The 12,186-nt window shown below is 56.7% G+C and overlaps 1 long non-coding RNA gene across 2 annotated transcripts; it reads right to left on the bottom strand.

Annotated features, from left to right (window-relative positions):
• Window positions 1-6,856: 6,856 nt before the first annotated feature.
• On the bottom strand, window positions 6,857-10,639 carry LOC142036308 (uncharacterized). Of its 2 annotated transcripts, none has more exons than XR_012652135.1 (5): window positions 9,864-10,639; window positions 9,516-9,662; window positions 8,408-8,568; window positions 8,205-8,282; window positions 6,857-7,898 (listed from the first exon to the last, which is right to left on the bottom strand). It is a non-coding gene; the product is annotated as an uncharacterized LOC142036308 (long non-coding RNA). The 2 variants fall into 2 exon arrangements; XR_012652134.1 differs by having other exon boundaries at window positions 6,858-7,898; window positions 8,408-8,574.
• Window positions 10,640-12,186: the final 1,547 nt, after the last annotated feature.

Genomic DNA, 12,186 nt, shown 5'->3' with positions numbered 1-12,186 from the left:
ACCCTCTACCTGGCTTTTAGCAGGGCCCGGCGCATGGCACAGGGCAGCTGCTGGTCCCCAGGATGGCACACCCAGGCTCATACCGGTGCTGGAGGGTCCCTGGGCTTGTGGCCCATCTGTTTTCCCCTCCCCACCACTGATCCCCAAAATGAAGCTGCTCCCAGAGGATAACACACACAGCTTGGGCAGGAGCATCCCAGTCTCAGGATGATGGCAAAGCCACCTGGGGCTTTCCTGGGGACCCATCGTGATCCCCTCTCCCGGGTTCCCCTGCCCTCACCCAGGCCCAGCCCGAGTCCATCCCCCGGCTGCAGGTGGGTGCTGGGTGACAGGACACCCGGGGGTGGCAAGAAGAAGAGGAGGAGGAGGAGGAGGGGGCTCCTACCTGCGCCCGCTGCACATCGGCCTCATCTTCCTCGTCCTGGGAGAGCAGGGACTCCAGGTCGTCGTTGCTGTGGATGAGGGGGTTTCGCCGGGGGTCCCGCCGGTGCCGCCCCAGCCCGTCCAGCTGCTCCGTGCTGGAGTCGATGTCGACAGGGCTCAGCCCTTTGAGACTCACGCTGCGATGGGGACAGGGGGGACCCTGAGCTGAGGGTGGGGGGGACCACCAAACCGGGACCCCCATCCCCGTGGCGTAGGCCTTGCTCTAGCACCTGGCTTTCGGGGCATCCCCACTGGGTCGGAGCAAGGGATGCTCATCCCTGGGGGGCACCCAGGGATGCCGCATGGAGGACCCCGATCCCTGGATCAGGGGGGCTCGGGAGCAGCGGTGTGAGATCACAGAAGAGGGGACGGCTGCGGGGCTGGGATGGGGACACAGGGCAGGTCACCGCTACCTGAGCTGGTCGTAGCCAGGGACCCCACGCAGCTCCTTGCCCGGCTCCCAGCTGTGCCGGCGGAAGGGGTCCCGGGAGCGGATGGAGGTCCGGAGGGCACAGGATCGCCGCAGTGGCACCCCCCGAAAGTGGTCTTCATCCTCATCCTCCTCCTCCCAGCCAACCTCGGTGCTGGCCCTGGGTGCGGTGACAGGCGCCAGGGCCGACATGCAGCGACGTTTCTGACCCGGGACGCCGCAGAGGGCACCTTCGCAGGGACCCAGGAAGATGTCGGGACCATCCATGCTGCGCTCAGGGCCGGATGCTGCAGCAGAGAGGAGCGGAGGCGTCGGGGGTGGCCAGCCCAGCCTTGGCGCAGGGCATGAAACGAGTTAGGGGGGTCTCAGCTGAGCTCTGCAGACCCCCCCCAGCTCCCCCAGATTGCTTTTACGGCCACTTTTGAAGCTTTAAACAGCCAGTAAAGCTTATGATGGCCATAAAGAGGAGCTGCCCTTCCTGGCCGAGTCCCCCCCACCCTGGCACTGACCTTGCTGAGCCCCATGCACTGCGCGGGGCCCCCGACCCTGCAGCGGCGGCGCCTAGATGGAGAGGGTTGCCGGCCCCCCTGGCCCCCAGCCCTGCACAAACACGGCCGGGGGGGGCTGCGGCTGGCAGGAACACACAGAAACACCCACTCGAGGCCGAGCACAGCCCCGCACCTCGCTGCCGGTTACTCATTAAGCGCCCAGGAATTTGGCTGGGATGAGAGTGGCTCCTCGCCAGCTTGGCCAGGGGGGCCTGAGCAGTGATGGGGTCCCAGCACCCCAGGGTGATCCCGCAAGGATGCAGCCAGTCTGCCAGGGCACAAAACCCCCAAATTTCCACCTTCCTGGGGTGATACAACTCCCCTGCAGCAGCCATCCCTTGGGGGAGGATGTTCAGGTTGCTTTGCAGTCGCTTAGGGACCTGGATTTAGTCTGATGGCATCTGGTCCCTGCATGTGCTGGTCCCAGCGTTGCAGCAGGATGGGACCTGAGGAGGTTTCAGGATGGGACCTGGCGACGTTTTAGCCTGGCTGTGCCCCCCCCCAAAAAGCCACACCAGGCTGGGGAAGCCCCCGAGCATCCTGACACCCCCTGAGCATCCCGACGTGCCGAGATGCCCAGGCTGCCTGCACCAAGCAGCTACAAAAGCTCTTAAAGAAAGGCTAATGTGGGGTGCAACTTTTAGCCCCCCACCAAACCCGGCTCCCCATCATGCCTGGTCCCTCCATCTTGCAGCAGCATCAGTACAGTGTTGCTAGCCCTGTCTGGACCGCATTACCCCCCTGTTAAGCAAAAAACCCTTCTCCTGCTGCTGTTAGCGAGATGAAGCCAGGGCTGCAAACCACAGTGGAGCCCCCCGGTCTCTGTGATCCAGCCCATTGCGACGGTCCATGCTGCCCACACCTGCCCATAATCCCAAAATCCTGACACCAATGGCCATGCCGGTGCCCAAGGCATGTCCCAGGGCTGGCACATCCTCCCCTGGCAATGCCCAGCCCCGACTCACCCTGCTGCGCCTGAGCCCCATGGGCAGCTCTCCCCCCCACAGCCAGCCCCGGTTGGGACAGGGAGGGAAATGGGATGAGCTCAGCCGCTTTCCTGTTTTTACATTCCCGGCCTAGTCAGCTGATTAAAAAAAACCACTTTCCTCCATGTCTGCCCATCATCTGCCCTTCGATCTGCCCAGGACCGGACCAGAACAAGTGAGCAGCTTTGCCGTAAATACAGAAGAATAAATAAATAGCAAAGATAGTGTCCATTGCTCAGTGGCACTTCCGCCACCAGTAAGGACAGCTCTCCCCGAAAGCACACAAGGCAACCTGGAGATTTATGGGCTCCCAGACTCGTACAGGTGTCAGTGCCCAGAAAAGCAATCTGGATGCCCAGGAGCTTCCCGGTTTAGTGCCAGAAAACAGCTGGGGATCTTAGGGTGTAAACCCAATCTCCTGAACAGGGAGCTGGCAGGACAATGGACGGGATCCTGAAGCAGCATCACAGCGGAGCAGCATCCCCCAAATCAAATCCCGACCCTGCGGGTAACCCTCCAGTCTCAGCACTCCCTGCCATCGCTTGTCCCCCTCCAGTCTACCCCAGTGCCCCAGGGTGCACCCCGCCACCCCCAACAAGTCAAATCAACCCCATTTACTGCCCATTGGCACTGGGACACTGGCAGCAGCTTCCCACCAGTACGGGTCTCCCTGGCAGAGCACCATGGCGTTACCCTGCTGGGTGCCCAGATGCATCGGTGAGAGGTGGGCTCCTCCGGCCAGGAGTCACTAACTCCCCGCAGCGCTAGAAGCCGGGCAGCAACCTGGCCTTAAGGTCCGTGTTTGTATTTCAACTCCCCCCAAAATGTCGGTGAGCACCAGCTGGAGAGCAGCAGCGAGGAGCCTGGGGATCATGTTACCCGAGGGCTGTGCTCAGCTCCATGGGCTTCGGGGGACCGTGGCACGATGGCTCAGCCCAGCCAGGGAAGAGGGACCTGGGGGAGATACCCCCACCCAGCCCCTCTGCTCCAGGCTGAGAACGGCCAACATTCATCACTGGAGTGCATGGACAGGAGTCAGGACTGCACCAGGCTCCTCCAGCCCCACCGCCTGTTCCAGGCCAGCACTGGGTCCTGGGGACGTGTCCCCAGTCACCCTGGGCATCAGGCAGACTGGAGGCGAATGGGTGCCACTGTGTACCCAGCCTGCACTTCCAGGTGGCTCTGCCAGCACTTTGGACCCAGCCGGAGCAGGAAATGCCAGATCGGAGTCGTGGCTCCCAGGGAAAGAAGCAAGAAGCAAGGTCTTCCTCCTAAAAGCCATTCCAACCTGATGCCATGGAGGGGTCTGTCCTCTGCCAAGGATCCACAGGAGCAGGCAGAGGGCGAACCCATCCCTGCACCAGGCAGGACACGGATATAAGCATGTTGACCCCAATTTCTTTCCAGGCAGAGCTGGATTCCCCAGCACTGGCGAGCATTAACTGCCAGCCACCAGTTTTCTAGGCAGCTGGAGGATGCTTGTGCCGGCCACCACTGCTGGATGGGGAAACTGAGGACCACAGGGATGAGGGACCGGCTCAAGGGGCACAACAGCGACCTTTGGGTCAAACCCTGTCAGCACCCCGGAGGGAGCACGGAAGGTGGGACCCAGGCCTCCTGTCCCTGCAGTCCCACAGGAGCAGCCATAGCCCAGGGCGCAGGGCAGGGAAGATGCTGGCGAGTGGCTCGGAGTGGGGGACGACACAAAGGGGTGGCAGTGGCCGAGACGGGTGCTACAGCACCCATGAGGGGGGACGGTGGCTGCTGGGTGGGTCAGGTCACCCCCCAGGTCACCCCAGGGCTGCAAGGGACATACCTGTCGGTGATGGGGCGGGTGGGCCCCATGGGACCCCTGTCCTGGCAGCAATGCCCGATGCCTGCTGGGTACCAGCCCTGCTCCAGCTCCCCAGCTGGGTGCTCTCCTCCTCCTCCCCCTCCTCCCCCTTAGTCCCTGCCTCTTTCACACACAAAATAAACCAGGAACCACTTGGCAAATCAGATCCTTTTCCCTGTTAACCCTTTGCCCTGCATCAACACAGATCCTCGGCACCGTCCTCGCCAGCGGACAGATGGACACATACCCCCATTGTCATGGGGCACCCCAAATTCAGCCTTGCTCCCCATTTCTCTCCTCCCTTACCCATCAGCTGCAGCTCCACGCTGGGCTGTGGGTGCCCTCAGCACAGAGCAGCCCTCTTATTTCCCACTCTGTCACTTTTTAGGGTCCAAGAACAGCCTTAGGGTCCCCCTCAGGGTCTGAATTGCCCCTTCCTGACTCCTGGGAGTCCTTCCCGCAGCAGCCGGTGGGAGTTATAGACAATCCATCACCGGTTGTAGCAACAGGCACGAGCTGGGAAAGCCCAAGGCACCACAGGGCAAGAAGCATTACTCTGTGCCTCAGTTTCCCCATCTCCCAAAGGTGAGGATTTCTTTCCCCCAGGTAGCTTTGGCACAGCGCAGTCACACTTTTCCAACCCCACGCAACTTGCTGGCAGCTCAGGGCTAAGATTTAAGCAACCGATACGGGTGCAGAGAGCCGGTCAGGGGGCAGAGCAGGGCGCCCACAAGCTGCGATAAGGGCAGGGCAAGAGGAGGTGACTCAGGCTCACCGCAGTGTCACGCTGCCCACACAGCACTGTCTGTCGTGGGGCTGAACCCCATCCGCTCCCCACTGCCACGGGGCTGAACCCCGTCCACACCAGCTCCACGTTAGCCCTTTGCACAGGACTCCGGGTGCAGCGAGCCGCCAAGAGATGCCGTAAGGATTACGCACCTTGGACAAACCCAGCACATCCGGATGCAGGAGGGATTTCTTTTCCTGAGAAAAACCACCATGAAATGAAGCAGCCACAGACAGAGCAAACTGTTCCTGCGCGCGAAGCACCTGTGAGCAATAAACACCCCAGTGCGTTTAATCCCCATCTGCCAGAAGTGGCCTGGAGGTTTTGAAAAGCTCTGGCACCTTTTGTTGGAGGTGTCCTGGCGCCACTGTCACATGAAGCACCCGTTCAACAGAAAATAAAGGAAAATAAATAAATGTCCTCTCACCGTGCATGGGCTAGGCTGTGTCCCTGGTCCCCCACCCTGGAGCCAGCCTGCCCCTTGGCACCGGCTCTCTGCTTGATATTCCTCAGGCTACAGATTTAGCCTGCGAGGAACATGTTTGTTTTAAATAAACAGGTGGCACCGGGGACCTTTGTGCAGCTTTCGGGAGAGTGGTGCCAGGAGGTGATGCCTACCTGGAGCACCCAGGTCCAGATCTGGCACAGCTCGGTTGTGTCCTGCCCTGCCCCACAGAGAGAGAAACTGCAGTGGCCAGGCTGCAGAACAAATTTTTTTCTGAAACCATCAGGATTTTAGTTGGATTACTATCCTGGGCTCAGGATTAGGGAACAAGCCCCTTCCCAGCTCATGCACTGTTTTTGGGGCTGTCCGGAAGCTCAGCAGCCATTTCAGCTCCTGGTTTTCAAGCACCTGAGTCTCTGCAGGCAAGGAGGCACCTGAGACACCAAAATGCAAAATGCTGTCAATATTCCCAAGGGTTTTCTGGAACTGGCCCCTCTTCACCAGGGTGCTGGGGTGCAGGAGGACCAGGCACAAGTGTCCTCAGGGGTTTCATCCTGGCTAATACTGTGGGGCTTGTTCACAGCTCCAGCTCTGAAGCTCTACCAACATCACATAAGTCCGTGGCCAGTATTTCCAGCGCTAGCACAATTCAAAGCTCAAAGAAGAGCACTACTATTAGGGATTCAACACAGACAACTCATTACACCAGTCTCCCATCAACACCTCCCCAGCCCACCCTGAAAAGCCCAAACCTGAGCGCTGCTGGTAACAGGCATTAGTTACCTTCACCCTTTTCTGCCTGCAGATCCTGAGGGCGCAGCCGGGGCTGCCGCCAAAACAGGCAGGAACCGTTTTGCAGGGGGAACAGCCTTACCTCTCAGCCTGGCGAGGAAATCTCTGCTGCTGGGCACATCTGAGTGGGCTGCATGAGTCTGACCTGCTAGCACAAAGCCCCTGCACCCTTCAGAGAGCATTTCTTGAGCATCAAACAGTGACTATCCCCCTAATCCTGCCGGTTGCGACACTCGCCAGGCGAAACAAAGGGTGCAACCGGTGGCAGCCAAGGTTGGGGCGAGGGGGTGAGGAATCCCAGCTTGGAAACATTGTTCTGGTAACAAAGGCACAGTGTTCGCTCCGGCATGGCCCAGGATTTCTATCCACCAACACGAAATTCTCAGCTGCCACCACCATGCTGGTGAGCAGGGTCCAACATGCGGCCAGACATAGGGTGCCAGAGGAGCCCAGCCCAGCCAGAGCCAGGAGCCACCACAGAGCCCCTGCCCAAATCCCAGAGCAAAAATCAACCACCTCTCACCATGCGTGGGTCCCCTGAGCCAAGTCATCGCTGTGCCACTACCTCCTCCGGAGAAAAAGCACAAATTCATGCCCAACAGGCAGCTGCACTATGATTTATTTACAGTGGTGAGAAGAAACCTTATACTAGTGCTTGGGGCTGTCAGGAAAGCCGCTGTGAGGTACCAGCCCTTCGGAGAACAGAGGAATGAACCCAGTAAAGCAATTTCTGCTCCCCACATGTTCCCTATGCTTTCATTCTTCCATTTATTTTACTGATGGAGTAACGTATGGATTTATTTTCCTGACTGTACACCCTTTAGCTGCTTCTGGAGGCAGCCAGGTGCCTCCAGGACCTCCTGGTAAAAGAGAAGCAGGCTTCTTTTGTGGTGTTTGTTTTATTACAAAGCCTCAACAGAGCAACCAGGGAGAAAAAAAAACCAAACCCAAACAACCAGACACACAGCAATTAACTGCTCACTGAAATACAACGGGGCTTCCCATGCCCTACCTAGCAAAGAAAGAGCTCTAACAAGCCTCTATCAAAAGGAGGTCTGTTATCAGCACTCGGTAAAACTCCTTCCCACAGGTGTTTTAGCAAGATGGGCAGCACCTGGAGGAGGGGGGGCCCCCCAAGATTTACAGGGTTTGAGAAGACTGCAGCAGGCAGAGGTCCACTTGGCTGAACGGAGTCTGGGAGGCAGCACAGATGCCAGAAGTGCTGCAGAGCTGCACCCCCACAAATAAGCTCTGCTGGGTGTTAACATGTTCGTGTCACAGCTTCACCAGCACTTATCTGCAACAGTGAGGGGACTCTGCTCTGAATACGCAGACGACAGGGTTTGGTTGCAGGCTTTTCAGTGTTTTTTCTTCTTTTTTTTAAGGGAGAAGGCAACACACCATTACCGTTGAAGTGACAGGGCTGAAGCACAGCCCAGGCGGTGCTTTTGCAGACTGTTGCTGATCCAAACACACCTGCAGTTCTGGGTGGGTTAATGTTTGCTCTCTTCTGAGCTCTGGGGTGCTGGTAGCATTTGGCTTTGCTCACTTCCTTTTGGTCTCAGGGGTGTCATACTTTCTCTTGCTCAAGTATCACAGCAGCACCATCCTGATGGAGGGCAGGGTCATCACGCCAAAAGCTGCCCAGTCCAGCTAAGAGAAATTATTAGACAGAATTCAGAACAAATCACACACAGTTGAGTTATAACCATCAGACCTTCCACCCGCAAAGCTTCTGGCACTAAATGCCACAGTGCCAGCTCCTTCACAGAGGTAGCTGGAATGGAAACCACTATTTCTGTGATATTTTCTTCCAGACAACAGACACAGGTTAACTACAATCCACACTGGAGTTTTTCAGGTGACTCTAGTGCAAACCCAACACACCACAAACAGGCACTGTGCTGGTTTGCATGATCGCTGCAGTGTAATTTCAATTATTAATTGAAAGATGCTTACAAAGTGAGGCGAGAACCTCCCATCAAACTCACACTGAGCCAGGATTCCTCCCTGCCCAGGAGCACTCATGAAGCCAACCTAAAAAAGGGAAGGAGAAGGATAGTATTTGCCACCTTTCCTTCTTGCAACAGAGCATGTGCAGTGTAAGAGTTCAGGGACATGCATCATCCCTTAACAAGCTCAAAGAGCACAGTCAAGTGTACCTGTTGTCCAACGTGGGCTACAACTGCATAAAAAGTCAAATCAAATCACTCACAATCACCTCTCCACCCTCCTGTGCCAGGTATGCAATGGTGGCAGAGGTGAAGTAAGCAGCTTCAAGAGGCCACAGAACCACAGTGTGGGACATTACTCACTCCGAGATCTGAAACTTAAGGAAAATAGTTGCATTTCATCAAAGGAAAGCAAGAAGATGGGTAAAGAAGAGAATTGAACCAGGTAGCAAAGTCAGTCCTGTCAACAGATCCCAGGATCTGTAGTTACAGACATCCAGACCCATCCAAGGTGGATCCAGCCACTCCTCCTTCCCCACAACACCCTGCCCAAGGTCTGGCATACTGGAATCTCAGTGACAATGAATGAGGACAGCAGAGCGCCAGGACACTTAGGGATAAGAACGAGCGTTGGGAGGGGAGAAATTTCAAAACATGAGAAGATACCGAGCAACCTGGAGCCAATTGACATCGAACATCACAAAGACAGTGCCAAAATCCTCAGGCCGGGGGGTGGGGGTGGGGTGGAAAGAATCATCCGACAGCTCCATATCTAAGGCAGCACTAAGCACAATGAAGAAAGGGATAGGAGGAAAGTCTCAACTTCGGTGTTCTACTTACTGGGGGACTGTGTCACAGATTTAACAGCTGGAAGAACTGATTTTTGAAACATGAAAAGGGACCAAGATGGGGAGGAGAGTCAAGGTGTATTACAAGGAGATTGCAGGAAGAGGAAGGCAAAGCTGAGAGAAGCTGCAAAAAAGACAGGAAACTGGATGTCGGAAAAGCTCACAAAGCCAAGAAAGAGCGTCTGTGTGCACAGGGAGGGGAACGTCACAAGATGAAACACGAGGAACTGCACCATGCTGGACAGACGGCTAGGGCAGCCATGAGGTGAAAGCAGGAAACAGCGAAAGCAGGGACAATGCAACGGGAAGGAACAGGCAAATCGCCGGGTCAGACCTTCAAGCACTGGTGGAAAGCCCAGACTTAGGGGGAACAAAGATAACAGCACACCATGGAGCCTAGAAACAGTCTCAAACCCTGCAGACACACATACATCAAGGTTTGCTCCTAGAAAGTATGAGACAAGCCTCACCTGGAGTCAGCAGTGTAGATGATGTACTGCAGAGTCCAGTCCTCCACAGCATATCCATTTAATAGTGATTTGGAGGCCAGGAGCCTGGCCCCTTCCTCACAGTGGGCCATGTAGAATAGGGCAAACAGCAAGAATTGGGAGCCTCATCTAGAAGCAAAAAGAAAATGGATTTGATGTCTTTATTGGAAAGAGAATGCGACTGGGACAACTAAATGAGACAATTCAGGCCTTCACGTGCAGCAAGAAATGAACAGCTATGTACTTTGCAGCAATATTGGTAAGGGATATCCCAGTGGGAGAAAGGGCTCTGGCACAACACAGATCTGCAGCTGCCCCTCAGATACTTACATTTTTGCTAGAAAGTGTGCAGGTAACAGCATGGCAATGGCTTAGGTTGGCAGGCATGGCAGAACAGAAGATGGCTGTCTCCCTTTTCAAAGCCCCAACAGGTATCTCTCCTATCACTGAAGTGGCATGGTAAAGGATGGCAGCTTTCCACCACCGCCTGTGCCACCTCTGACAAAATGGACCTGGTTCTTCTCCCCACCAAATTCCCTGTTCTTCTCAGAAAGCACTAGCTCTTATTCCCAGCCACCAAGGTACTACCAACTCTCACCAGTGGCCTTTCTCTCCCCAGAACTCCCTGCTTCAGGCCATGTCCCCATTTTCTTAAGTCCAGCATCTCTGGAACTGCCTCACAGAGAGGACGAAGAGACCCCACTCTCATTATATAGGCGACCTATATACACTGAGGTGTTGGAGCCCCCGCTCTCTATGCCAGGGGACCCTTCCTTCCCCTCAATATTCCCCTGCCACAGGCTTCACACCAGCATTTCCACCCCAGGCTACTCCTGCACACCCACGCAGTCCAGCGGGCTCCCTGCAAACCAGAGAACCCCTCCAGCTTCACTGACTGCTGCCTGCAGGAGACCCAGGACCCGGACACCAGCACTGCCCCCAGCTCAGTGACCTCCCCAAGCTCCAGCAGCAGATCCTGCCTGGTCCCCCTCATCCCCAAAAGGCCCATTCCCAAGAGAACTGCCTGCCCCAGGGACCTCTCTGACCCCCACAGACCCCTCCCAGGGCTCCCCTCTCCCCCCACCAAATTCTCCACTATTCCAGACCCCCCCACCTCAGACCCATCACAGCCCTCCCCTGCCCCCCAGACCCCCCCAGTTCTCCCCCCTTCCACGGGCCCTCCCTCACCCCACAGACCACACTCCCCTCCCTATGGACCCCCACGGCCCACAATCACCCCAAGACCCCGCCGCAGGCCTGCCCTGCCCCCCCCCCGTCGCTCCCCCGTTGCCCGGCAACACTCAGCGGAACACCGAGTCAAGGGCACGGCCACCGGAAGTGGTCACTGGGGCGGCCCGGGCCCCTCCCGCGGCCCGCTGGGAAATGTAGTTCTTCGCCGCCCGCCGAGGAACTCCGCGCATGCGCAGAGCACGACCCCGCCCTCCCCTCCTTCCCGCCCCGGGCCTTCGCTGAGGGGCAAGAGGGGTTTACCTGCAGGAGAGGTGTCTGCAAGCAGCACCTTTAATTAAAAAATATAGTACTCTTTTGGGGCCCATAAGGGGCCCTGCTGCCCTCCAGAGAGCCCCGGGATCTTTGCCTGGCTTTGCTGTGGCCTTTCGAATGGTTAGGGTTAGGTTTGGGGTTTTGGGGAGAGAAAGTGGAAGAGCCACAGTGTTTGGCAGCTGAGAAGGGGTTTGCCAAGGAAAGTTGACTGCTGCAAAAAGCTTTCAGTCCTGGCCACGCTTGTGTGGGAGCCATAGCTGGGGGTTGGTGTTGGTCCTGACTCTGTTTTGGACTGGGGTTAAAAGTTCTAGAGGGGCTCAAAGACCAAAACGGGGGTCCTGGACAGAATAAAAGGCACACGAGTCCTCTGGCGCACAGGGAAAGCCAGAGAATGAGCTGTGAGGGAACTGAAAGTGTCCCAAAGCTGCTACAGAGACAAAAGAAAGCTTGGGGAGGAAATGAGGAGTGTGAGATAGGATCTGAGCAGAGAACATGAGTTCTTAGAGGGTGAGGGACTGCATAGAAACATCCTAATTAGCACAGAGAACAAAAAGAGTCCTCTGAGATACAAAGACAGTCTGAGGAGGGACCCACCCAGCTCCATCCAGTACCCACCCAAACTCCCAGGACACTTCTAGTGCCCCCAGTACCTTCCCAGATCCCCACTACCCTAAAAAGTCCCCCCAATACCCTCCCAGAGCCCCTAGTATATCACAGAGCCACCCAGGATGCTCCAACTTTCTCTAGCACCCTCATCAGAGCTGCCCCCCAGACCCTCCCAGCGCCCCTCAGTGTCCTCTAAGATCCTCCCAGAGCCTCCCAGTACCCACCAGAGCCCCCAAGGCCCTCTCAATATCCTGAATACACTCCCAGTTCCCCCCACCCCTGCTGTAACCTCCAAAGCCCCCAAGGACCCTCCCAAGTGCCCCCCATATGCACCCCCAAGCCCTCCCCAAAGCTTCCAGAACACCCCAGAGCTCCCAAGTCTACCCCAGAACCTCCCAGTAACCTGAGCACCCAAGTACACCCTAAAGCTCTTCAGGACCCCCAAGAGCCACTCAAGACCCACCCAGTACCTACAAGAACCCTCCCCACACTCCCACTACCCTCCCAGACCCCCCCAGTTTGTATTTTTACTTTAAGACAAAGT

Source organism: Buteo buteo, chromosome 11 (genome assembly GCF_964188355.1).
Source record: "Buteo buteo chromosome 11, bButBut1.hap1.1, whole genome shotgun sequence".
Classification (NCBI taxonomy): domain Eukaryota; kingdom Metazoa; phylum Chordata; class Aves; order Accipitriformes; family Accipitridae; genus Buteo; species Buteo buteo.
This window is presented reverse-complemented; position numbering and strand designations above follow the sequence as displayed.